This window comes from Pongo abelii, chromosome 12 (genome assembly GCF_028885655.2).
Source record: "Pongo abelii isolate AG06213 chromosome 12, NHGRI_mPonAbe1-v2.0_pri, whole genome shotgun sequence".
NCBI classification, from domain to species: domain Eukaryota; kingdom Metazoa; phylum Chordata; class Mammalia; order Primates; family Hominidae; genus Pongo; species Pongo abelii.
Genome location: NC_071997.2, coordinates 93,025,459 through 93,053,162, shown reverse-complemented (window position 1 = coordinate 93,053,162; position 27,704 = coordinate 93,025,459). Strand labels below are relative to the sequence as shown.

At 42.1% G+C, this 27,704-nt stretch overlaps 1 long non-coding RNA gene across 5 annotated transcripts in view; it reads left to right on the top strand.

Moving 5' to 3' along the window:
* LOC112132050 (uncharacterized) overlaps nt 1-27,704 on the top strand; it is a 221,541-nt gene that overhangs the window by 146,297 nt on the left and 47,540 nt on the right. For 2 of the 5 annotated variants that reach the window (XR_010136189.1, XR_010136188.1), the window contains one exon: nt 19,199-19,378. The exons of the other annotated variants lie outside the window; for them this stretch is intronic. This is a non-coding gene — a long non-coding RNA (uncharacterized LOC112132050). The remainder of the gene's footprint in view (nt 1-19,198; nt 19,379-27,704) is intronic. 5 annotated transcript variants of the gene reach the window in all.

Below are 27,704 nucleotides of genomic sequence, written 5' to 3'. Positions count from 1 at the left end.
AAGGGAGAGCCCTCATTCCCCATCTCAGATGAGGCCTCCAAGAAAAATGAACCAGGTCAAGACTGCATCCGGGTTGTGGCTGTGTTTTATTGGCTAATCTTTTGGCTTTTTTCCTTTAGATAAAGTTGATCGTTGCTCATCTTTAATTTTCAGTTTTTCTTTTCTCAGCGAGGGTCCATTTTGAGCATCTTTTCTTTTAACCAAGAAAGTATAGTTCTCTTGCGAATCAGATATCTCATTGTTGACAAAAAGGACCAGATCCTTCCTTTTTCTCCCTCCTCAAATATCTCCCTTTCCCAGCATAAACAAGCTGCTTTCGTATAGAGACTTGATTGATACTCAGCAGACATTTGTTTACTTATTCAGTAAACACTTACTGGGGTTCTGCCTTAAGAAGGGGACTGCTATGGTTTGAATGATATTGTCCCCTCCAAAATTCATGTTGATCTTCAATGTGACAGTATGAAGAGCTGTGGCCTTTAGGAGGTGACTGCTCTCATGAATGGGATTAAATGCCCTTATAAAAGGACTCGATGCAAGGATTTCAATACTCTCTCCTCCGTTTGTCCCTTTCACCATGTGAAGACACTGTTCCTTTTTTCTGGAGGATGCACCAACAAGATGCCATCTTGGAAGCATAGAACTGTCTTCACCAGACAATGGAACCAGCTGGTACCTTGATCCCAGTCTTCAGAACTGGGAGAAATACATTTTTGTTCTTTATAAATTACTCAGTCTGTGGTATTCTGTTACAGCAGCGCAAATGAACTAAGAAGGTGACCAACTGCCCACTTTACCTGGTACTGCCCTGGCTTTAGGACTGAAAGTTCTACATCCCAGGAAACCCCTCAGTTTGGAGCAAACTCAGGCAATTGGTCACTCCAACCGTAGATCAAACACAGTCTAGGAGCTCGGTGTGTAACTGACCATGAGCTTCTTAGGCACTCTGTGACCTTCTGTGGTTCCACGTTCTTTTCTCACAGAGGAAAGCATGCCATGGTGGAAAGGGCACTTAATTGGAACCTGGAACCGTGGGCTCTGGTCTCAGCTTGGCCATTAAAGAGTCAGGGGCTTAAGGGTAGATCAATGAGCTGCAGTTTCCTCCTCGAAGAGTACAAACGTTGGGTTTGGTGTTCTTTGACTACTTTATGACCCAGAGTCTAAAGGCGATGTAGTAAACCAATTCACACTGATTAATATTCCTAGGTAAGTGTGAGTAGGTCATTAGATATGTTGACATTTGCTGATGATGCTAATATTTACAAAGTCCTCATTCTATACCAGACATATCCATTGTTTAATTTAATCTTCACAACTTTTGATGTAGGTGCTTCCTTTACTTTCATCTACAGATGGGGGACTCAGGCCAAGAAAGGTTACATAATTTGCCCCAAATCGCAGAGAAGCTTATGGATCAAAGATCAGAACCTAGGAGGTCTGACTTCCAAATCCAAACTTGAACTGCTGCACCCACTGGCTAGAGATAAGTCAACAGTTGAAATGAACAGGCTAATTGTTTCCCCCTCAAAGCGCTGGAAAAAGGAAACAGCGGCTATTTGGAGTGAGATCTTTGCATCTTGGTCTGCTAAAGATCATGGTCCTAAAAAACAGAGCATGGTATTTGAGAAATTAGTGTTCTTAGTTTATAGAAGAGCCCCTCCCTGCTCTATAGGACTAGCTAAAGGGCGGTAGAACCAGATTGAGCGTTAGAGCATTCTCCATCCCCTACACCTCTCTTTCCATTTTGGGTAACTTGAGGACATTCTCCACACTCTCTGCAAGATCTGTAAAGTACTTTAGGTGCTGTTAGCAAGGTTCAGAGGGCCACTACCAACTGCTCCCACTGCTTCTCACTGTTGGCCTGAAAAACAATTCCATTTAGATCTGGATTGCCTAAAAGTTTGCGTGTGTGTGTAAAGGGTGTAGAAAGATTACTACTAGGCACGATTCTTCTCTTTTTTTGGAAAGAATAATTTGAAATACAAACAGAATAAGGCTGTGGGGTCTTATTCCCAGCAGCTGGCAGACTTTCACTTTAATTAAACTACCGTGATTGCTTTATTCATATATTTTGCTTGCCCCCATTCTCTTCCTCTCTGACTCCTTGTAAAAACAATACTATTTCATGAAGGGAGAAATTAAATGCTGTTAGTCTTTAAGACCAACACTAATTAACAGCATTTATTTTTACTGTGATTGCCTACGTGAAAGTATGCAAAAATAAATTTGTATTCTGAGAATGTGGTTGCTTTGGTCTGAAGCGGTAAAGGGAATTAACTGTTCCTGGGAACTCATCATTCTTTGCTTGAAATTCTCCAGAGAGCAGTGAAACACCAGTGCCAGGGGCAGAATATAGAAACAAGGGCCAAATGCTGTGGCCATTTGAGCTGCCAGCCACCAGTATGATCATTCTCAAACCCAGGTCTGACCTACTTTTTCTCCTGTTGCAAAACCTGAGATGGATCTCCTGCCTGCTGGGTCAAGGTGAAGCTCCTCAGCCTGGCATTTAAAACATTTTGCAGTCTGGCTCCCTCTCTCTCCAGCCTTATCCCCCTGTACTCACCATGGCATGCCAACGCTCGGATTGTAGCCCTGCCCCTCATCATTCTTTTTACATCTCTGTGGCTTTTTGGAAATGACTCCCTTCTGTTTTAAGACCTTCCACACCCACCACACCCCTGCTACCTGGTGAGTCTTGTCATCCTTTAAATTGAAGGTTGGAGCTCGCCTTTTCTGTGCAGCCTGTCTGAACTCCCCCGGCAAAGTTAGTTTTTCCCTCCCCTGTGCTCCCACACTACTTTGCATATTTTTATCAGAGCATTTATCATAATGTATTGTAATGTTATTGGCATGGCTGTCTCCTTCCTTAAACTGTGTCCTATTTATTCTTGTTATCCACTTCCAATTTCAGGGTCTGGCACAATCCTGTCACATAGAAATACTTAATAGATGCTTACTGAATGACTGAATTATGGCTGTTATTATATGTCAATTAATATTTACTGTGTGTTTACTATGTGCAAAGCCTCATGTGTGCTGTGTTTGCCTGTGTATTGAGAGAAGGAGAGAAATATGTAATGTGGGTCACAGTCCTAAAGAAACATAAAATTCTGTGTGAGACAAAAAATTAAAAAGCAAAGCAGAAAGACCTAAACATTATGCCTAGATATAGATATAGTCAGCCCTCCACATCTGTGGGTTCCACAACCATGGGATTCCACATCCATGGATTCAATCAACTGTGGATCCAAAATATTTGGGGAAAAAATGGTTGGTTGCATCTGTACTGAACATATACAGACTTTTTCCTTGTCATTATTCCCTAAACAATACAGGATAGCAATTATTTACATAGTATTTACATTGTATTAGCTATTATAAGTAATCTAGAGATGATTCAAAGTATACGAGAAGAGGTGCATAGGTTATGTGAAATACTACTGTTACCGGGAAGGGGTCCTCATTCAGACGCCAAGAGAGGGTTCTTGGACCTCGTGCAAAAAAGAATTCAGGGCAAATCCGTAGAGTAAAGTGAAAACAAGTTTATTAAGAAAGTAAAGGAATAAAAGAATGGCTACTCCAAAGACAGAACAGTGGCTTGGGCTGCTCACTTATTATACTTATAGTTATTTCTTGATTATATGCTAAACAATGGGTGGATTATTCATGAGTTTTCCAGGAAAGGGGTGGGCAGTTCCCAGAACTGAGGGTTCCTGCCCTTTTTAGATCATATAGGGTAACTTCTGGACATTGCCAGGGCATCTGTAAATTGTCATGGAGCTGGTGGAAGTGTCTTTTAGCATGCTAATGTATTATAATTAGCATATAATGAACAGTGAGGACAACCAGAAGTCACTTTCATCACCATCTTGGTTTTGGTGGGTTTTGGCCAGCTTCTTTACCACAAGCTATTTTCCTGTTTTATCAGCAAGGTCTTTGTGACGTGTGTCTTGTGCCAACCTCCTATCTCATCCTGTGACTTAGAATGTCTAACCCACTGGGAATGCAGCGCAGTAGGTCTCAGCCTTATTTTACCCAGCCCCTATTCAAGATGGAGTTGCTCTGGTTCAAACATCTCTGACACTGCAGCATTTTATAAAAGGAACTTGAGCATCGATGGATTTTGGTATCTGCAGGGAGTCCTGGAACCAATTCCCCAAGAAAAATGAGAGACAAGTGTGTATACTTATGAAAGCATGGAAGAGGGGAGAGTCGTTTGAATTGGGGTTGGGGCAGGAGGGCAGCATCACAAAATAGGTGGCATAGGGTTTGATGGATATAGAAGTAGTGGAGGGGAGAGGGAATCTAGACTGAGGAAACAGTAGGAACAAAGGCATGAAGATAAAGGCATGGTAATTTCCGTGGAACAAAAGGGCTGGAGAGTTCTGGTCTCACCATAACTAGGGAGATTGCATACTTTAAAAAAATCTGAAATAAATCCCATTAATATCAATGAGTACATTTTCCCTAGTTGCCTATATTTGCATCCTCTAAGCAGGAGTGGTGATTAATCATCTCCAAATTGCTCAAGGATATGAAACAGGGTGTTCATAAGTCTTTAGCAGCAGGAAATGCTTGTTGCAAATAAACTATTTACAATTTAGCTTGTGAGCATCATTTCTGTTGGAACTGTGCAGCAGATAACAGTAACAGTAGGTGTTAGCCCAGTCTTAACAGAAACAGAAAGAAAATGTTTGTGACAGCCGTTTCATATATATATATATTTTGAGACGGTGGAGTCTTGCTCTGTCACTCAGGCTGGAGTGCAGTGGCGTGATCTCGGCTCACCGCACCCTCCGCCTCCCAGGTTCAAGCAATTCTCCTGCCTCAGCCTCCCAAGTAGCTGGGACTACAGGCGTGTGCCATCACGCCCAGCTAATTTTTGTATTTTTAGTAGAGATGGGGTTTCACCACATTGGCCAGGCTCGTGTCGAACTCCTGACCTTATGATTGGCCCACCTTGGCCTCCCAAAGTACTGGGATTACAGGTGTGAGCCAGTGCTCCCAGTGTGACATTTTTTTTTTCTTTTAGAGACAGAGTCTCGCTCTGTTGCCCAGGCTGGAATGCAATGGCACAATCTTAGCTCCCTGCAGACTTGAACTACTGGGCTCAAGAGATCCTCCCACCACAGCCTCCCAAATAGCTGGGACTGTAAGCACATGTTGCCATAACCAGCTAAATAAAGATTTTTTTTTTTTTTTTTATGGAGAAGTGTCGTTGCCACATTGCCCAGGCTGGTCTTGAACTCCTGCTCTGAAGGAATCCTCCCACTTCAGTCTCCCAAAGTGCTGGGATTACAGACGTAAGCCACCATGCCTAGCCCAGTTTTAGGCTTTTAACATATATCCAGAAAGCACAAAGTTGATTAATAATTTACACTACAGTTATATTTTTAAAATTAAAAGAAACAACCCTAAAATGTGGCCCTTAGTATTTCTTTTCTTTCTTTTTTTTTTATTTTTGAGACAGAGTCTTGCTCTATCGCCCAGGCTGGAGTGCAGCAGCATGATCTCAGCTCACCGCAACCTCTGCCCCACAGGGGTCAAGTGATTCTCTCGCTTCAGCCTCCCAAGTAGCTGGGATTACAGGTGCACGCCAGCACGCCTGGCTAATTTTTGTATTTTTAGTAGAGATGGGGTTTCACCATGTTGATCAGGCTGGTCTCGAACTCCTGACCTCAAGTAATCCACCTGCCTGGCCTCCCAAAGTGCTGGGATTACAGGTGTGAGCCACCATGCCTGGCTCATTATTTCTTTATGAAAATAAAATATTAAAAAATCAAATACAAATGCTATAAATGAACCAACCAGGAATTGTACATGGTCAGTTTCTAATTTCAGGATGGAAGGCGTTGAATTTGCTGTCATTTATGTTAAAAACTTTTAAACTTTAACTCATGGATCCACCATTATTAACAATATTCATAAAGTCCCCAGTGTGGCTTGTATAAAGTGTGGCTTGTATAATGCGAAGCTTGTCAAAGCACTATTACATAGGCATTGTTGCTACATTCTGGGTGTGATCATTTTATTTTATTTTATTTATTTATTTATTTATTAATATTCTTTAAGTTCTAGGGTACATGTGCACAACGTGCAGGTTGGTTACATATGTATACATGTGCCATGTTGATGTGCTGCACCCATTAACTTGTCATTTACATTAGGTATATCTCCTAATGCTATCCCTCCCCACTCCCCCCACCCCACGACAGGCCCCGGTGTGTGATGTTCCCCTTCCTGTGTCCAAGTGTTCTCATTGTTCAATTCCCACCTATGAGTGAGAACACGCAGTGTTTGGTTTTCTGTCCTTGTGATAGTTTGCTGAGAATGATGGTTTCCAGCTTCATCCATGTCCCTACAAAGGACATGAACTCATCCTTTTTTATGGCTGCACAGTATTCCATGGTGTATATGTGCCACATTTTCTTAATCCAGTCCATCATTGATGGTAATTTGGGTTGGTTCCAAGTCTTTGCTATTGTGAGTAGTGCCGCAATAAACATAGGTGTGCATGTGTCTTTATAGCAGCATGATTTATATTCCTTTGGGTATATACCCAGTAATGGGATGGCTGGGTCAAATGGAATTTCTAGTTCTAGATCCCTGAGGAATTGCCACATTGTCTTCCACAATAGTTGAACTAGTTTACAGTCCCATCAACAGTGTAAAAGTGTTCCTATTTCTCCACATGCTCTCCAGCACCTGTTGTTTCCTGACTTTTTAATGATTGCCATTCTAACTGGTGTGAGATGATATCTTATTGTGGTTTTCATTTGCATTTCTCTGATGGCCAGTGATGATGAACATTTTTTCATGTCTGTTGGCTGCATAAATGTCTTCTTTTGAGAAGTGTCTGTTCATATCCTTCGACCACTTGTTGATGGGGTTGTTTTTTTCTTGTAAATTTTTTGAGTTCTTTGTAGATTCTGGATATTTGCCCATTGTCAGATGAGTAGACTGCAAAAATTTTCTCCCATTCTGTAGGGTGCCTGTTCACTCTGATGGTAGTTTCTTTTGCTGTGCAGAAGCTCTTTAGATTAATTAGATCCTATTTGTCAATTTTGGCTTTTGTTGCCATTGCTTTTAGTGTTTTAGACATGAAGTCCTTGCCCATGCGTATGTCCTGAATGGTATTGCCTAGGTTTTCTTGTAGGGTTTTTATGGTTTTAGGTCTAACGTTTAAGTCTTTAATCCATCTTGAATTAATTTTTGTATAAGGTGTAAGGAAGGGATCCAGTTTCAGCTTTCTACCTATGGCTAGCCAGTTTTCCCAGCACCATTTATTAAATAGGGAATCCTTTCCCCATTGCTTGTTTTTCTCAGATTTGTCAAAGATCAGATAGTTGTAGATATGCAGCGTTATTTCTGAGGGCTCTGTTCCATTCCATTGATCTATATCTCTGTTTTGGTACCAGTACCATGCTGTTTTGGTTACTGTAGCCTTGTAGTAGAGTTTGAAGTCAGGTAGTGTGATGCCTCCAGCTTTGTTCTTTTGGCTTAGGATTGACTTGGTGATGCGGGCTCTTTTTTGGTTCCATATGCACTTTAAAGTAGTTTTTTCCAATTCTGTGAAGAAAGTCATTGGTAGCTTGATGGGGATGGCATTGAATCTATAAATTACCTTGGGCAGTATGGCCATTTTCACGATATTGATTCTTCCTACCCATGAGCATGGAATGTTCTTCCATTTGTTTGTATCCTCTTTTATTTCATTGAGCAGTGGTTTGTAGTTCTCCTTGAAGAGGTCCTTCACATCCCTTGTAAGTTGGATTCCTAGGTATTTTATTCCCTTTGAAGCAATTGTGAATGGGAGTTCACTCACGATTTGGCTCTTTGTTTGTCTGTTATTGGTGTATAAGAATGCTTGTGATTTTTGTACATTGATTTTGTATCCTGAGACTTTGCTGAAGTTGCTTATCAGCTTAAGGAGATTTTGGGCTGAGACAGTGGGGTTTTCTAGATATACAATCATGTCATCTGCAAACAGGGACAATTTGACTTCCTCTTTTCCTAATTGAATACCCTTTATTTCCTTCTCCTGCCTAATTGCCCTGGCCAGAACTTCCAACACTATGTTGAATAGGAGTGGTGAGAGAGGGCATCCCTGTCTTGTGCCCATTTTCAAAGGGAATGCTTCCAGTTTTTGCCTATTCAGTATGATATTGGCTGTGGGTTTGTCATAAATAGCTCTTATTGTTTTGAGATACATCCCATCAATACCTAATTTATTGAGAGTTTTTAGCATGAAGGGTTGTTGAATTTTGTCAAAGGCCTTTTCTGCATCTATTGAGATAATCATGTGGTTTTTGTCTTTGGTTCTGTTTATATGCTGGATTATATTTATTGATTTGTGTATATTGAACCAGCCTTGCATCCCAGAGATGAAGCCCCCTTGATCATGGTGGATAAGCGTTTTGATGTGTTGCTGGATTTGGTTTGCCAGTATTTTATTGAGGATTTTTGCATGGATGCTTATCAGGGATATTGGTCTAAAATTCTCTTTTTTTGTTGTATCTCTGCCTGGCTTTGGTATCAGGATGAAGCTAGCCTCATGAAATGAGTTAGGGAGGACTCCCTCTTTTTCTGTTGATTGTAATAGTTTCAGAAGGAATGGTACCAGCTCCTCCTTGTACCTCTGGTAGAATTCGGCTGTGAATCTGTCTGGTCCTGGACTTTTTTTGGTTGGTAAGCTATTAATTATTGCCTCAATTTCAGAGCCTGTTATTGGTCTATTAAGAGATTCAACTTGTTCCTGGTTTAGTCTTGGGAGGGTGTATGTGTCGAGGAATTTATCCATTTATTCTAGATTTTCTAGTTTATTTGCATACAGGTGTTTATAGTATTCTCTGATGGAAGTTTGTATTTCTTTGGGATCAGTGGTGATATCCCCCTCCTCATTTTTTATTGCATCTATTTGATTCTTCTCTCTTTTCTTCTTTATTAGTCTTGCTAGCAGTCTATCAATTTTGTTGATCTTTTCAGAAAGCCAGCTCCTGGATTCATTGATTTTTTGAAGGGTTTTTTTTTTTGTCTCTATCTCCTTCAGTTCTGCTCTGATCTTAGATATTTCTTGCCTTCTGCTAGCTTTTGAATGTGTTTGCTCTTGCTTCTCTAGTTCTTTAAATTGTGATGTTAGGGTGTCAATTTTAGATCTTTCCTGCTTTCTCTTGTGGGCATTTAGTGCTATAAATTTCCCTCTACACACTGCTTTGAATGTGTCCCAGAGATTCTGGTATGTTGTGTCTTTGTTCTCGTTGGTTTCAAAGAACATCTTTATTTCTGCCTTCATTTTGTTATGTACCCAGTAGTCATTCAGGAGCAGGTTGTTCAGTTTCCAAGTAGTTGAGGGGATTTGTGTGAGCTTCTTAACCCTAAGTTCTAGTTTGATTGCACTGTGGTCTGAGAGACAGTTTGTTATAATTACTGTTCTTTTACATCTACTGAGGAGTGCTTTACTTCCAACTATGTGGTGAATTTTGGAATAGGTGCAGTGTGGTGCTGAGAAGAATGTATATTCTGTTGATTTGGGATGGAGAGTTCTGTAGATGTCTATTAGATCTGCTTGGTGCAGAGCTGAATTCAGTTCCTAGATATCCTTGTTAACATTCTGTCTCATTGATCTGTCTAATGTTGACAGTGGGGTGTTAAAGTCTTCCATTATTATTGTGTGGGAGTTTAAATCTTTTTGTAGGTCTCTAAGGACTTGCTTTATGAATCTGGATGCTCCTGTATTGGGTGCATATATATTTAGGATAGTTAGCTCTTCTTGTTGAATTGATCCCTTTACCATTATGTAATGGCCTTCTTTGTCTCTTTTGATCTTTGTTGATTTAAAGTCTGTTTTATCCAAGACTGGTATTGCAACCCCTACCTTTTTTTGTTTTCCATTTGCTTGGTAGATCTTCCTCCATCCCTTTATTTTGAGGCTATGTGTGTCTCTGCACATGAGATGGTTTCCTGAATACAGCACACTGATGGGTCTTGACTCTTTATCCAATTTGCCAGTCTGTGTCTTTTAATTGGAGCATTCAGCCCATTTACATTTAAGGTGAATATTGTTATGTGTGAATTTGATCCTGTCATTATGTTAGCTGGTTATTTTGCTCATTAGTTGATGCAGTTTCTTCCTAGCCTCGATGGTCTTTACAATTTGGCATGTTTTTGCAGTAGCTGATACCGGTTTTTCCTTTCCATGTTTAATGCTACCTCTAGGAGCTCTTGTAGGGCAGGCCTGGTGGTGACAAAATCTCTCAGCATTTGCTTGTCTGTAAAGGATTTTATTTCTCCTTCACTTATGAAGCTTAGTTTGGCTGGATATGAAATTCTGGGTTGAAAATTCTTTTCTTTAAGAATGTTGAATATTGGCCCCACTCTCTTCTGGCTTGTAGGGTTTCTGGCGAGAGATCAGCTGTTATTCTGATGGGCTTCCCTTTGTGGGTGATCCAACCTTTCTCTCTGGCTGCCCTTGACACTTTTTTCCTTCATTTCAACTTTGTTTAATCTGATAATTATGTGTCTCGGAGTTGCTCTTCTTGAGGAGTATCTTTGTGGCATTCTCTGTACTTCCTGAATTTCAGTGTTGGCCTGCCGTGCTAGGTTGGGGAAGTTCTCCTGGATAATATCCTGCAGAGTGTTTTCCAACTTGGTTCCATTCTCCCCGTCACTTTCAGGTACACCAATCAGAAGCAGATTTGGTCTTTTCACGTAGTCCCATATTTCTTGGAGGCTTTGTTTGTTTCTTTTTGTTTTTTCTCTAAACTTCTCTTCTTGCTTCATTTCATTCATTTTATCTTCAATCACTGATACCCTTTCTTCCAGTTGATCAAATCAGCTACTGAGGCTCGTGCATTCGTCACACAGTTCTCGAGCCTTGGTTTTCAGCTCCATCAGGTCCTTTAAGGACTTCTCTGCATTGGTTATTCTAGTTAGCCATTCGTTTAATCTTTTTTCAAGGTTTTTAACTTCTTTGCGATGGGTTCAAACTTCCTCCTTTAGCTCTGAGAATTTTGATCATCTGAAGCCTTCTTCTCTCAACTCGTCAAAGTCATTCTCCATCCAGCTTTGTTCCATGCTAGTGAGGAGCTGCGTTCCTTTGGAGGAGGAGAGGCACTTTGATTTTTAGAATTTTCAGTTTTTCTGTTCTGTTTTTTCCCAATCTTTGTGGTTTTATCTACCTTTGATGATGGTGACGTACAGATGGGTTTTTGGTGTGGATGTCCTTTCTGTTTCTTAGTTTTCCTTCTAACGGTCAGGACCCTCAGCTGCAAGTCTGTTGGAGTTTGCTAGAAGTCCACTCCAGACCCTGTTTGCCTGGGTATCAGCAGCGGAGGCTGCAGAACAGTGAATATTGCTGAACAGCAAATGTTGCTGTCTGATCATTTCTCTGGAGGTTTTGTCTCAGAGGGATTACCGGCCGTGTGAGGTGTTAGTCTGCCCCTACTTGGGGGTGCTTCCCAGTTAGGCTACTCGGGGGTCAGGGACCCATTTGAGGAGGCAGTCTGTCCATTCTCAGATCTCAAACTCCGTGCTGGGAGAACCACTACTCTCTTCAAAGCTGTCAGACACGGACATTTAAGTGTGCAGAGGTTTCTGCTGCCTTTTGTTTGGCTATGCCTTGCCCCCAGAGGTGGAGTCTACAGAGGCAGGCAGGCCTTCTTGAGCTGCGGTGGGCTCCACCCAGTTCGAGCTTCTTGGCCGCTTTGTTGACCTACTCAAACCTCAGCAATGGCGGGCGCCCCTCCCCCAGCCTCGCTGCCACCTTGCAGTTTGATCTCAGACTGCTGTGCCAGCAATGAGCAAGGCTCTGTGGGTGTGGGACCCTCTGGGCCAGGCGTGGGATATAATCTCCTTGTGTGCCATTTGCTAAGACCATTGGAAAAACGCAGTATTAGGGTGGGAGTGACCTGATTTTCCAGGTGCTGACTTTCACAGCTTTGCTTGGCTATGAAAGGGAATTCCCTGACCCCTTGCACTTCCTGGGTGAGGTGATGCCTTGCCCTGCTTCGGCTCACGCTCAGTGTGCTGCACCCACTGTCCTGCACCCACTTTCCGACAGTCCCCAGTGAGATGAACCCGGAACCTCAGTTGGAAATGCAGAAATCACCTGCCTTCTGCATCACTCACGCTGGGAGCTGTAGACTGGAGCTGTTCCTATTCGGCCATCTTGGAACCATGCCCCTGAGAACTGATCATTTTAGACTCTTCTGTGTTCATGCCTTCAAGGACTTGCAGATATCAGAATAAAGATAACCAACTGACAATGATCTCTTGCATTTCCTCCTTACCCTTTTCAAATAAACATTATCTATACCTTCTTTTTAAAATTCTATCAATATTGGCAGGGCGTGGTGGCTCACGCCTGTAATCCCAGCACTTTGGGAGGCTGAGGTGGGTGGATCACGAGGTCAAGAGATCGAGATCATTCTGACCAACATGGTGAAACCCCGTCTGTACTAAAAGCACAAAAATTAGCTGGGTGTGGTGGTGTGCACCTGTAGTCCCAGCTACTCAGGGGGCTGAGGCAGAAGAATTGCTCGAACCCGGGAGGCGGAGGTTGCAGTGAGCCAAGATCGTGCCAGTGTACTCCAGCCTGGTGACAGAGTGAGTCTTAGTCTCAAAAAAAATTATATCAATATTAATGTCTTGATTTTTATTGATATATAATAGTTGTACATATTTTTGGGGCACATGTGATATTTTGATATATGTATGCAATGTGTAATGATCAAATCAGGGTAATTGGGATATCCATCACTTCATTTATCTTTGTTTGTGTTGGGAACATTACAATTTTTTTCTTTTAGCTTTTTTGAGATATACAATAAATTATTGTTAACTATAATTTCCCTCCCATACTATTGAATGCTATAACGTATTTCTTCTATCTAACTTTATTTTTGTACCCTTAACCAAGTTCTCTTGTTCCCCTCTCCCCTCTTCCTTTCTCAACCTCTCATAACCACAGTTTTACTCTCTATCTCCGTGAGATCCAGGTTTTAGCTCCCACATGTGAATGAGAACAGGCAATATTTGTCTTTCTGTGCCTGGCTTATTTTACATAACGTAAGATCCTCCAGTTCCAACCATGTTGCTGCAAATGGCAAGATCTCATTCTTTTTTAATGGCTGAATAACAACCCATTGTGTATATACACCACATTTTCTTTATCCATTCATCCATTGATGGACACAAAGGTTGATTCTATAGCTTTGCTATTGTGAATAGTGCTGCAATAAACATGAGTTTACAGATGTTTCTTTGATATACTGATTTACTTTTTAAAAATATGTATCCAGCAGTTGAATTACTGTATCATATGTTCTATTTTTAATTTTTTGAGGAACCTTCATACCATTATCCATAATGGCCATACTAATTTGCATTCCCACTCACAGTATGTGAGCATTCCCCTTTCTCCACACACTTGCCAGCATCTGTTTTGTTTTTGTTTTTGTTTTTTTGTTTTTGTCTTTTTAGTAATAGCCATTCTAATAGATGATATCTCACTGTGGTTTTGATTTACATTTCCCTGATGATTAATGATGTTGGGCATTTTTTTATATACCTGTTGGCTATTTGCATGTCTTCTTATTTTTTACTTAAAAAATTTTTTTCCTTTTTTTTGTCTTAGTTCATTTTATGTTGCTTATAACACCATTTGTATGTCTTCTTTTGAGAAATGTTTATTTGGGTCTTTTGACCATTTTAAAATCAGAGTATTTGTTTTTGCTTTTTGCTATTGATTTGTTTGAGTACCTTATATATTCTGGTTATTAACCTTTTATAGGAGAGATTGTTTGCAAATATTTTCTCCATTCTGTGGGTTGTCTTTTCACTTTGTTGACTGTTTCCTTTGCTGTGGCAGAAGCTTTTTAGCTTGATATAATCCCGTTTGTCTCTTTTTGCTTTAGTTGCCTGTGCTTTTGAGGTCTTATGCAAAAAAATCTTTGCCCAGACCAATGTCCTGGAGCATTTCTCCAGTGTTTTCTTCTAGTAGTTTTATAGTTTCAGATCTTACGTTTTAGCCTTTAATCCATTTTGAGTTGACCTATTTACATGGTGAAAGATGGGGATCTAGCTTCATTCTTTTGCATGTGCCTTTCACTTTTCCTGGCACCATTTATTAAAGAGACTGTCCTTTCTCCGAGGGATGTTCTTGCCACCTTTGTTGAAAATGAGTTGGCTGCAAGTGTGTGGATTTATTTTGGGGTGTCTATTCTGTTTCATTGGTCTATTCCCTCATTTTCCCTTTTTCAGTTTTTCATAGCCTGGTGAAGTAAATAGAGCATGAAAAATGATCCTCACTTTATAGGTGAAAAAATCAAAAGGCAGGAATGATAAATAAATCACTTACACTCACACAACTGGTTGTTGCCATGGAGAGAGCCGGAACTCTTGCCTTCTGACATCTTGGCTGTTGCTGCACTATGGTGCTCGTGAATACATTTACCTCATATAGAGTGTTGTAGAGATGGGAGCAAGAGTAATATGATTGCCATAGAGATCAGTATAAGAAAGGATGCCAGTTTCATGATAGAGGGGAATGACTCGGAGAAAGCCTTATTTCACCTCTAAGGACCAGGCCCACTAGCATGGATATATTTGATGTTCATGCAGTGGACATATTCCTACTAAAATTTGAATTTAAAAATCTCCAGGTCTTTCATAGGTACCCAAATAGCATCACATTTCCAGGGCAGAAGACAATAACAGCAATCATCAGGAATGCCTGTGGAATGCTCAGTCTGGACCAGGTGCTGCATCAAGAGCTTTGTATCCATCATGTCCTTTAATAACTACCCTGTGAGGAAGGTACTAGGACTATTCTTGTTTTACAGCTAAGGAAATCGAAGCTTAAGTGGTTTGTCAAGGTCTTAAAACTAATAAACCACAGAGCTGAGAATGAACCCGAGCAGCCTGTCCCCAAAGCCCTTGTGTTTCCACGACATTATTTCCAGCTCCTGCATATCAACTGTAATGTCTGTGAGACAGAGGAATGTGGGGTGGACCTGACCCTGAAGTTTGAGTTCAGTGGTTAGACTGCATCTGAGAAGGCAGATTCCAGAGGGGCAGCCTCAGTAAAAGGAGCCTGGCACCCACCAAAGCTTTTCTCCTGCGGCCTTTCCTGCAGTGCTGTGTCTCAACAGACAAATCTGTTGGTAAAGGGCAGCAGAGTGTCAAGGAAGAAACTATGATTTTCTCACCCCTCTTTCCCTCTTGTTCAGAAGTTTATTTCTGCTTGTTGGTTCCTTTTCAGAAGTGATTTTCTAGATCTTGATGTGGTCGCCAGTAGAATTAGGTTTCCATCTTCCCGAATTTTTAGCATGTTTTCTAACTTTAGAAGACTCACTGCTTCTGAAGAGACAAATAAAATATTCCTTAGACACGGGATGTGTAGAGCCTTCTCTCAGTGGAGTGTGCTTTCTGTTCATCCCCACGTCCTGCCTCAGTTCCTAAAGCATAGGTGAGAAGCAAAGCCAGCAGTTCTCCTGAGAACCCATCATTTGTTCTCTAGGGACCTGATTCATTGCTTGTGACTCTCAAAAATGCTATGCAGCAGCCCTTTGAAATGAAATGCTTTTCTATTGAACCAGAAAATAATCACATCCTCCCATTTACTCTTTAGGGTACAAATTGATCTGACTTGATTTGTCAGAGAGCCAGAACTGCAGGCAAATAGACGCCAGAGAAATCAACCAATCTTTTAAGCCAGCAGTAATTGTTCCTCCTGTTGGCTAGCTAAATGACTTGTATCTGGAGGAGATGCTCAGAATGAATCAGAATGCTTGAGGTGACAGAAACACAGAGCATTCCAAAGTGGGCTGTAACAGAGTGAGTGTTTCCTCATGTCTTACAAGGGTTTGGTTTCATGTTTTTTCCCCTTTCCCTCTTATTCTGTCTCCTGGGGCTAGTGTTATCTGGCAGAGACCAAGCTGATGCATGTATATAATAGCAAGGAATAGTAGTTTGTGTGGGGATGAGGGGAGGTGAGTATTAGCATTTAATTCTAGAATATACTTACCTGTATCTCAGTCATTAAACCCAGGAAGTTCCTATAGAATAGGCATCATCCAAGAGGGGGTAAAATCCCTTTGCTGGTGAGCTGTCCATCTTTTTTTGTTTGTTTGTTTGTTTGTTTGTTTGTTTTTTTGAGACAGAGTCTCACTCTGTTGCCCAGGCTGGAGTACAATGGCACAATCTCAGCTCATTGCAGCCTCCGCCTCCTGGGTTCAAGTGATTCTCGTGCCTCAGCCTCCTGAGTAGCTGGGATTACACGCATGTCCTACCACACTCAGCTAATTTCTGTATTTTTAGTAGAGACAGGCTGGTCTCAAATTCCTGACCTCAAGTGATCCGCCTGCCTCGGCCTCCCAAAGTGGTGGGATTACGGGCATGAGCCACTGCGCCCGGCCCCATTGTTTTTAAATTAAAAAAAAATTGAAATAGTTTGAATATACAGGAAAACTGCAAAATATAATTTACACTCATGTACAAACTACCCAGATTTAAGAGGTATTATCTTGTCATATTAGCGTTGGTTCTCTTTTTTTTTCTTCCTTCTTCCCTCTCTCCCTCTTTTCTTCCCTCCTTTCCTTCTTTTGAAACAAAATGTTGCAGTATAGCTAAATCTCCATTCTTTTATCACATTGTTTTATTTATTTATCTTCCTTTCCAGAGGGAGCTGATATCATAAGGTTAGAATTTATCTTTCTTGTTCATTAAAATTACCTTATATATATGCAGAAATAATATGCAGTGCTCTTTGGGGGTTGGTTTTTAATATTAACTTATGTGGTATATTTTATATGTATTCTTTTACAACTTTTTTACATTTGATGTTTTGTTGGGATTTTTCCATGCTGATACTAATAGGTCTAGTACAATTGTTTTAACTGCTGCATTGAATTGCTTTATATGACTAACCCCAACTTTATTTAACTTTACTCTGTTATGAACATGTTTTTTCCTACTACAAACAATGCTGCAATACTTGTGAGGTCTCTTCAGGCCCAAGTGTAAGGTTTTTTTCTGCAGGGTATATATTTAAGAGCGGAATTGCTGGGTTACAAGATTGGCTTTTCTTCAACTTTACTAGCTATTATCAAATTGTTAAACTGTGCACTTAAAAATAGTTTATACAACATCCCCCTAAAGGATAGACCAAAAAGGAATAAGATGTAGGAACTGAAGAGCAAAAAGATGTAACAAAAAAACTAGTTCAATAAAGCACATTATGTTTATTTTCTGTAACCTGGTCCATGATATTTATGGTTGTATTTACTTTCTTGAAATAAGACACTAATGCAATCTGTATCCTACTTGAGGTAAAATAGTGCCTAAACTACCATCTCTATACTATTCCATTATAAATAGACAAAGCAAGTAGCTGGGTAAGAGCTCCTAAGTTATCCCTCTGAGCCCCAGACTTTCATTCCATAACTTTGTCTTCAGACTTAGTTGCAATATGTGCCCAGGTTGGGAAAGTAGCTTCATTTTGCAATCATCTATGAAATCTGAAGAAAACTAGGTCTTGAAAAAGTGGAATGTACCAATCCCCTGGAGGATATCAGAGTATCTGGTGCAGGTCACAGAAACCTCTGACCATCGGAAATAGAAACTGAAAAAAGATCTTCATTTCGTAATGTAACCAGCCTGTGAGTACACGTTCGGACACACTCATTTTGATGCTTCCATTTACTGTGGTTCTAAACGCTATAGGCTTATGCTAAACTTCTACCACCTTCCCCTCAGAGGCACCCCACAGTTATTTCAAGGGAGTCCCCAAGGTGTTGGCTCATCACATGTGCTGAGAAACAAGTTTGCTCGTGTGATGCCTTGGCTTCTTTGTCAGGGGACTGCACCCTGAGTTGGCCCTCAGTGAGAATGGGACTCCATTAGGCACATCCATATTATTCACTTCTTAGGAAGCCAGAGCTATCCGTGTGCATGGCAGGGTTGGGATAGGGTGAGAAAGGGAGCAGGAACTTTTCTCCAGCCCTGCCTCTCAGGCTCTAAAGCAGCACAAATGTGCCCAGCTTTGCTGCGATAGGGTTGGAGTCAGGGTGGGGAAAATGTTACTCCGTGCTCGCCATTGTCACCCTATTTCCTGTCTTTCCTCCTAGGCACCATGTCTCAGCACTCTCCCAACTTTGTCCCCAGGCAGTGAGTGCTTCCTGGCCAGAAAGAGATAGGACTGAACCCTCGTACCTTCAAACATATCTAAATCTCTGTTGCAGTTCAAGTGAGACAGCCTGCTAAATACAGTCACTAAAGAAACAAAGAGGCCCTTTGGGGGACATTCATTATTTTCCTCCCATGGCAGATCAGCAACAAAAGCATATGAAGACACCAGCCTTGTTTTGAATGGAGAACAGATCTGTGCATGTAAAGAAGAAATAGCTTGATTGGGGCTAAATCAAACCTTTGAACATTTCTTTTTTTTTTTTTTTGAGACAGAGTCTCACTCTGTTGCCCAAGCTGGAGTGTAGTGGCACAATCTTGGCTCGCTGCAACCTCTACCTCCCTGGCTCAAGCGATTCTCCTGCCTCAGCCTCCCAAGTAGCTGGGATTAAAGGCACGCGCCACCATGCCTGGCTGATTTTTTTGTATTTTAGTAGAGACGAGGTTTCACCGTGTTGCCCAGGGTGGTCTCGAACTCCTGAGCTCAGGCAGTCTGCCCACCTTGGTCTCCCAAAATGCTGGGATTACAGGTGTTAGCCACCATGCCCAGCCCTCTGAACATTTCTTAAAACATGGAATCATGGCTGGACGCGGTGGCTCACGCCTATGATCCCAACACTTTGGGAGGCCAAGGCAGGAGGATTGCTGAGCCCAGGAGTTCAAGATCAGCTAGGGCAATATAGCGAGACTTCATCTCTACAAAATAATAATAAAAAAAATTAGCCAGGCATGGTGGTGCACACTTGCAATCCCAGCTACTTGGGAGTCTGAGGCAGCAGACTTGCTTGAACCTGGGAGATCAGGACTGTAGTGAGCCATGATTGTACCACTGCACTCCAGCCTGGGCAATATAGTGACTTCATCCCAAAACAGAAAACAAAAACACACAGGATCACGTTTGAAGAGATCTTAGGTGTTATCTAGTTCACTATCCTGTCTATTTTGATTATCTACTGTTTTATTACAAACCACCCTAAAATTTAGTGACTTAATAGTGATTCATTGTTTTTCACAGTTCTGTGGGTTGGCTGAATGGCTCCTCTGCTGTTTTCACCTGGACTGACTTATGTGGCTCTGTTGAATTGGAGGGTCCAGGATGGCTTCATTCATAGGTGTGGCAGATGGCATTGACTGTTGGCTGGAGTGCCTTGGTTCTCCTTTTAGCCTCTTATCCTCTGGAAGGCTTCCTTACATGGTGAGTCTCAGGGCAGCACTTAAAGAGGACAGAAGCTGCAAGGCTTCTGGAACTCATACAACCACATTCTTGTCACATTCAATTGGTCAAAACAAGTCAGAAGGCTGGCCCAGAGTCAAGATGGAGAAATAGACTCCACCTCTTGGTGGGAGTTGTTGCAAAATATTGTGGCCACTCAATCCCAGCTATAGCATCTCTGATGGTTGTTCTAATTAAATAAGGCTAATGAAGGGGTTCTTTTTCTTTCTTGAGATGACTTGTTTCATGTAGACCACCTACAGTCTTTTTCTTTTGGATGAACACCCCTTTGGTTCAAAATAAGCATCAAGGTCTCACGCATCCTTATTCATTACTGTGGATATGAAACCTGTAGGGGATGAATAAGGAAATTGTGCCTTTAGGACACATGGATGGAATAACTTATTTTATCTAAGCTACACTTGAGCTAGATGTGCCTCCTGGGGAGGCAACCTTGTTCTGGCTAAGCTGGGCCAGTGTAGAGCTGAGGGGAAATAAAACATATGAGCTGAGTGCACCTGTCTTTGGCTTAGATTTTAAGGGAGAAAGAGAAAGGGGGCCCTTGAGGTTTCCGTGCTATTCAGCCACAGGAGAACAGGGAAGTTAGTTGGAGAGGAAGCCCTGGTCCAAAATAAAGGGTGCCCAGGGCTAAAAATCTCAGGAAATTTTGTGTTGTCGTAAGTATCTGGGTGGCATGCAGATCCGGGGGAAGCAAGAGGATGCGAACATACTTTTGGTCTGGTGCTCTGTTACTCACAGTGTGTTCATTGCGTCACCAGGAGAATCTTGGGCCCACTGCATTTTAATAAGATCACCAAATAACTCATCTGCTGATTAAAATTTGAGATGCACTGACTTAGCCTTCCCCCAATGGGGGGACTCATGTAAATCTGGCCTTATTTCTAAAAAAGAACTAGGTTTGGTACCACTCAAGGCTTTCTGGGAACAGAGAGGATGCAGCCTTACTGTCTGTAGGTACCTGCAAACCATGGCCCTTTTTTCTAAGCTGGGGTTTTAAACTTTTTTTGAAAGCAGTTTTAGTGAGATATAATTCACATACCATGCAATTCACTATTTAAAAGTGCACAATTCAATGGTTTTAAAAACATATTCACAGATATGTGTAACCACTACCACAGTCAACTTTAGAACATTTTCATTGTCTCAAGAAGAAATCCCATATTCTTTAGCTATCACCCCCCTCCCCACTCTCCCATCCCTGATCTCCCCAGTTTTTAGTAGCCATTAATCTACTTTCTGTCTCCATATATTTCCCTATTCAGGACTTTCATGTGAATAGTATCATATAGTGTGTGGTTCTTAACCATTTTTTTGGGTAATGGACACCCGTTGAAACTCCTGGAAGCCATAAACCTGCCCCCCAGAACACACATGACAAGTATAGTCACCCAAAATTTCATGAATACTCTGAATGCTTAGTTTAGAGAGCTGAGCCTAGATTAAAAACTCATGCCCTGTGGCCAGTCAAAGCAGATAGTTGTAAGTGGGTCCTGATCTAATTGGAGCAACATTGATAGGGATGGGACTGCACAGGGATAGGTCACACAAGGTCATCATCACTCCAAGGTGGAAAGTGACTAAAGCAAAGGACAGGTACCAAGTGTTTACAGAGCTAAAGGAACTGTGTTTATAACACATAGTTTGCCAAGGAGGGGGAGATGGTGAACAGATGTGTCATTTGCAATTATTCCTAAAGATGTTAATTATGCAAATGAATCTCTGATTAGGGTTCTAAAAAAAGAACCCTATATATTATGGGGTGTTGGATGTGTACAATCAAGCATCCTTGCTGACTGTTCGTCCAGGTAATCACTGTTGGTGCCAGACTTATCACCTGTAGCTCTTGTTTTCAACGTGAGCTGGAAAGGGGTTCTATGGGCATTTTCCAACTACAGAATATTAAACTTGGAAAGTGATATCTGAGATCATGGAGTACAGCTCTGTCCTTGTTCAGAGGCAGAAACTGAGATCCAGAGAAATTATGTGACTTGTCACTAGCAGAGCAAGGATAAGAGCCCATATCTTTTATATCATTGATTCCCTTTCCCTTGGCTTATTGCATCAAACAAGACATAAGTCAACTCTGAATTTTCCAGTCAGGGTCTACCTTAAATCTATGTGGAGCGAGGGCCAAGGGAATGATGTGAGCAAAATATTTCCCTTACCTACTCAGCAAGTGCATGCGAGTGTGTGTGTTTGTGGGGGAAGGAACAGGGGGAGAGTAAGTGACTAGGATAACACAAAGGCTATATTTTATTTATTTATTTATTTATTTATTTATTTTATTTTTTGAGATAGAGTCTCACTCTGTCACCCAGGCTAAAGTGCAATGGTGCGATCTCGGCTCACTACAACCTCTGCCTCCCAGGTTCAAGCGATTCTCCTACCTCAGCCTCCTGAGTAGCTGGGATTACAGATACCCACCACCAAGCCCAGCTAATTTTTGTATTTTTAGTAGAGACAGGGTTTCACCATGTTGGCCAGGCTGGTCTTGAACTCCTGACCTCAGGTGATCCTCCTGCCTTGGCCTCCCAAAGTGCTGAGATTACAGGTGTGAGCCACCGCGCCTAGCCAAAGCCTATATTTAGACCATGCTATTCAGTAGAGTGGCTACTAGTCATCTGTGGCTATTTAAATTAAATTTAATAAAAATTAAATAAAATTTAAAAATCAGTTCCTCAGTTGCAGTCACATTTCAAATGTGAAGTAGCTACTTGTGGCTAGCGGCCACATTTCCATCACTGTAAAGTCCTGTTGGACAAGGATTTCTAGAATTTAGAGCCAGATTTTCTGAGTCTGAATCCCAGTCCCAGCCCTTATAATAAAAGCTTGCCTGAGTTATTTAATGTTCCCAAGCCTCAGTTTCTTCTTCTGTAAAATGGTATCTGCCTCAGTGGTTTGCTGTGAAAATTATGAATGTAAGTAAGAAAACATGTATCAAACTCTTAGCCAAAGAACTTTATACTTACTAAGCACTAAATAATGATCATCAGTAAGTAGCTTAGCTTCAGGCTTAGACTGTACAATTGGCTGGGCGCGGTGGCTCATGCCTGTAATCCCAGCGCTTTGGGAGGGTGAGGCGGGTGGATCACTTGAGGTCAGGAGTTTGAGACCAGCCTGGTCAACATGGCAAAACCCCATCTCTACTAAACCTACAAAAATTTGCTGGGCGTGGTGATGCACACCTGTAATCCCTGCTACTCTGGAGGCTGAGGCAGGAGAATTGGTTGAACCTGGGAGACAGAGGTTACAGTGAGCCGAGATTGCGCCATTGCACTCCAGCCTGGGTGACAGGGCAAGACTGTCTCAAAAAAAAAAAAAGAAAGAAAAAAGACCATGCAGTCTCTTCTAATTGGAACGATGCAACTTGTTCTCTGGAAGAGTAAGAAGTTACTTGCCCGGGGCACTGGGACTCCAGGAAAGCTAAGTTGTGGTTGGGTTACAGTGGAAGGAGGTTGGGGCCATATGGGGAAGGAGGTGGGAAGAGACTGGGGTGGAGGGAGGATGATCAGAGTCCTGGAGACCAAGAAGATAAAGTGGCCTGAGTTGTGAGAAGTGACAGAGAGCTGTGAAGATCACTCTCTCTCACAAGTTTGTCAAGAGCTGGCCAGACAAAGGCCTGTGTGGTGAAGACCTCAGTCTATCAGTCTGTGTGGCCCTGGAGAACGCCTCACCGCCTCAAGTCCATTGTACTAACTGCTTGTCTGCTTGTCCACCAGAGGGAGGCAAGGGGAAGGAGAGAAAGGAATCTTAAAAGCCCAGCTGGTTCTTTGTTGGCAGCTCTGATCAAAGTTTGCTGTGAGGGAAGCTGAAGTTTCTGGTGAGATGAGACTGCCTTTCACACAAGCTTCCAGGTCTCAGCTGTGTTTTCCTTGAACCCATTACCTCAGTAGAGAGGACCCTTCCAAAAGGCTGTGTGTTCTTAAGAGAGTCATACTTCATTGCCTCTCAGAGGGGCTAGGACAATTTCCACACCTGGCTAAAAGCTGTGCTAGCCCCTAGCAACCCCAAAGCCCAGGTTCACAGGCACAGAACACAGAGGGTGCAAGTGGAGAGTGGTGGCCGTCACCCAGGTGATTTAGCCACATGGCTGGCCGCTCCACAGCATCGTTTGCTCTGCCAGGGCTCATAAAGCATTGTGTGCAGAACTGGGAGGAGATAGTAAAAAAAATCATTCATTTTTCCCTTAAGAAATTTTTCAAGTAATCCCAGAGCTACCAAGCCAAGGGATAAAAGGAGCTTAGTGTGATAGAGGGGAAAGAATACCACAAATGGAAATGTATTTTTTTAAAAAAATAGAGACAGGGTCTTGCTCTGTTGCCCAGGCTGGAGTGCAATGGCACAATCATAGCTCACTGCAGCCTCGAACTCCTAGGTTCAACTCATCCTCCCTCCTCATTCTCCTGAGTATCTAGGATTATAGGTATGTGCCACTGTACCCAGCTAATTTTTTTTTTTTTTTTTTAAATAGAGATAGTGGTGCCAGGGGTATCCCTATGTTGCTCAGGCTGGTCTTGAATTTCTGGCCTCAAGCAATCCTTCCGCCTCAGCCTCCCAAAGTGCTGGGATTACAGACATGAGCCACTGTGCTCGGTCTGGAAATATGTTATATTCCTTGGTCTGTCATTAATTAGCAGTGTGACTTTGGGGCAGTTATTGCAATTCTTTGGTCTCCTCATTCTCATCAGGGATAAATTTAAGCTGATGGACTAGGTGATTTTAATGTTCTCCATTTCTAGAATTCTGAGATTGCAATTCCCGTATGAGGAAGTGACTATGCCACAGAGGAAGATTCTTTCATTAGGGTTGTCAGATTTATCAAATGAAAATATAAGACAACCAGTTTAATTGGATTTGAGGAAAACAGTATTTTTTTTAGCATAAGTATATCCCATGCAATATTAGGGATATGCTTACACTACAAGATGATTTGTTGTTTATGTGAGATCCAAATTTAACTGAGCATTCTGTATTTTTTCTGGCAACCCCTGCCTTCCACCAAACATGTCTGCCCCACAGACAATGGAAGTGCTGGGGAGGGCATTTCTGCCTGTCTCTATCTTCTCACTGGCATGTCCTGATAGAAGGAGCTGACTAATCTGGTTGGCTTTTTCAACCAGATTGTAACATTCCTTGGCCACATTTGACTGACAGGGAGAACTGTGTCTAAGGCAAAGCACTTGGCTTCCCCATTGGGCTTTACTGCCTGGACACAGGAACCACGTGCTCTTTTTCCCCTCCCTCTGCCTTGGGAGAGCCCCCAGAACAAGGCTACCCATGGGAAAGAGGTGGGAACTTCTCCCTTTGTCCTGCCCCTGCGCCCTCATTCATTCCAATGGCCGAGTGAATGGACTTGCAGTTAGCTCTGCAGGCCCATTGATCATAGGCATTCCAGAACTCTTAGGTCCCAAGGTAGAGATTTGGAATGAGAGCAGAGGCCCCATTTGTCTTAACGTTTAATCTTTTATTCTCTAATCTAGCTTATACCAGTGAACGCTGAATTTGGAGGCTTATAGGATGTTTGCTGGCCTAGTAATAAACTGACTTTTGGTTCCCACTGGGCTGGTGGATTTCCGTGTTTTCCTGTTTGACCTAGAAGGGAGGAGCTTTGATACTTAGGTCCCAAGCCTCTTATATTATTGCTTTCTCTACAAGTCAGACTTATTGGCCCATCTTGATTCAGCCTCACTGATTGTAAAAAAAGAAAAGAAAAAGTGGGTGGCATGTGAAATCATTAGAAGGACTAGAGTAGGAGGACGGGATCAACTATAGGTCATCTTGGGATGACGTCTTACTTACTTTTAGGAATGATCTTGGAACTTTATGTTGTGAATAACTGCTTGCTGTGAGAAAAACGATGGGGAGAGCCTTAGTCTTGTTATGCAGCATTTCCAGTTACAGAGTTTAACAATGAGATGCTTATCAGAAGATACTGCTGGAGATCTTTTGCCGGTGGATGCTATCATCATAGTTACTGGGATTTTCATAGCTCAGGCCCTTATTTCTTGCCTGGACCTTTGCTACACGCAGCACTGTAACTCCAAGCCTCCTGTACTTGTCTTTCCTAAACGCAGAACTGATTACAACACAACACTGCCTAAAGGCTTACCCTTTCCTACAGAAGCAAGTCCAGACCCCGTAGCACGGCAGAAAAGCATTCCCAGGCTGATATGACATTTCCTGCATTGCCACTTTTCTCCCACTACCAGACTCCCAGCTCCTGGGCACACTACGTATTCCCAAATAACCTTTTAGTGATCACCCAAATATTCTCCTTCATATCTCCAAGACTTTGTTCATGCTGGTCCTTTTGTTTTTAACGCCCTAACTCTTGTCTTTCTGGCAAACATTTTCTTTTTTTTTTTTGAGACGGAGTTTCGCTCTTGTTGCCCAGGCTGGAGTGCCATAGTGCGATCTCGGCTCACCGCAAACTCCGCCTCCTGGGTTCAAGCGATTCTCCTACCTCAGCCTCCCGAGCAGGTAGGATTACAGGCATGTGCCAACACACCTGGCTAAGTTTTGTATTTTTAGTAAAGATGGGGTTTCTCCATGTTGGTCAGGCTGATCTTGAACTCCCGACCTCAGGTGATCCGCCCACCTCGGCCTCCCAAAGTGTTGGGAGTTACAGGCATGAGCCACTGTGCCCAGCCAAACATTTTCTTTTGAGTATTAATTCAAGTGTCAGCTCTCCAAAGACTTGTTGAATTCCTCTCTCCCTGGCAGAATTCCTGTTCCCCTCTGCTGTGTGCTCAGACTCCACCATCTCGCATGGTGATGACTGGGCCAGGTATCTATTTCTCCCATGGGTCTAAGAGCTCCCTGAGGGCAAACAGCTTGTCTCATTCATCTTTGCATCCCCTCTTCAATGTCACAGGCTTCTCCTTTTCCTCGATCACAGACCCTGGCACAGCAGGAGCATTCAATAAGTGATTGTTGCATAAATGAAGACGTCAGAATATGGTCTAGATATCTCATATTTAAGTTGTTTTAATTAGGTGGTGTGTGTGAATTGTCAGATAAAATAAATCTTCAGGGTGGAAATGATCGAATTGAAATATTAGTGTAGGAACATACTGTGGCTCATAAAAAACAAATAGATACTGTAATTTAAGAGTGGGATATTAAATCTTTATCTCAAAGCGCAAATCAGAATAGTGCCACAGCATGAAACACTTGTAATAGGCTAACATTAGCATTTAGTATTAGCACGCAGTAATCCTTCCTTCTTTGGGGTAGAGAATGCCTTTTTGGTATCAAACAACATCTCATCAACATATGCATTATGATTTATGGGAGGGATTTTTTTTCCTTGTTATATAAAATTCATCGGATCAGCAAAATATCTCTGTTGGCAAGTACTTTGTGAGATGCTGTGAGACTGATCACAGGGATAAAAAGTATTTATTTGGTACTTTGCCTAAATGAAATCTGGAGTGATAGCTCTTCTAACATTTTATTTCCTTCAGTACACATTGGGCATAAATTCAGCTCTCAAAGTCTAAGGACCTTAAGGGGAAAACCGCAAAGCTAGAAGCACTCTAGTGAAGGAGCACTGGACTTGGAGTCAAGATTTGAGTCCCAATTTTGTTACTAACCAGCTGTGTGATCCCGAGGAAGTCCCATAACCTCTGAGGGCCTCAGGTTTCTCCATCTTTATATCGAGTGTTGTACTATGTGATCTCTGAAGGTATTTCTCTGCTCCATCACTTTGATTCCACATGCTCGTCTGCAGAGACAGATTTACTGTGACTTTAATGAAGCTGAAGCTTCAGGGCTCTTTATTTGCTCGGCTCCTTCCAAAAGCCCCGAGAGAGGCCCCATCAATGTCTTTTACATGGTCATATATTTTTGCAAAGTTTCAAAAGTAAGATATTTTTACTGAAATTGGTTAAGACAGCTGTCTCTTTCCACTCCCTCCTCCTCATCACAAATCTTCAGGTGCAGGTAGGCCTGAAAGTGACAGCGGACATTTTTGGAACGGAGTTGGGGCTATGTCGATTTTGGAAGGCAAACTGAGTTGGGGATGTGTTGATTTGGGGTTGGTGGGTATATATTTTGTAGTTTATAGCTACTCTGTATACAGTTACACTGTTGCTAGCCATCCTAGTATAGGTATGGCTTCCAGGAATATTTCTACTGCCCACTGTGCAGGCTCCCCCAGCACTATGGCATGAAGGTGCAGGGTATTATGGGAGTAGGTACTTGTACTACAATACCTGGCACTAGGAGCATGTGGGGAGTGGAAGAGAAACAAGATTTGAAATGGATAGAGCCAGAAGCAAATCTG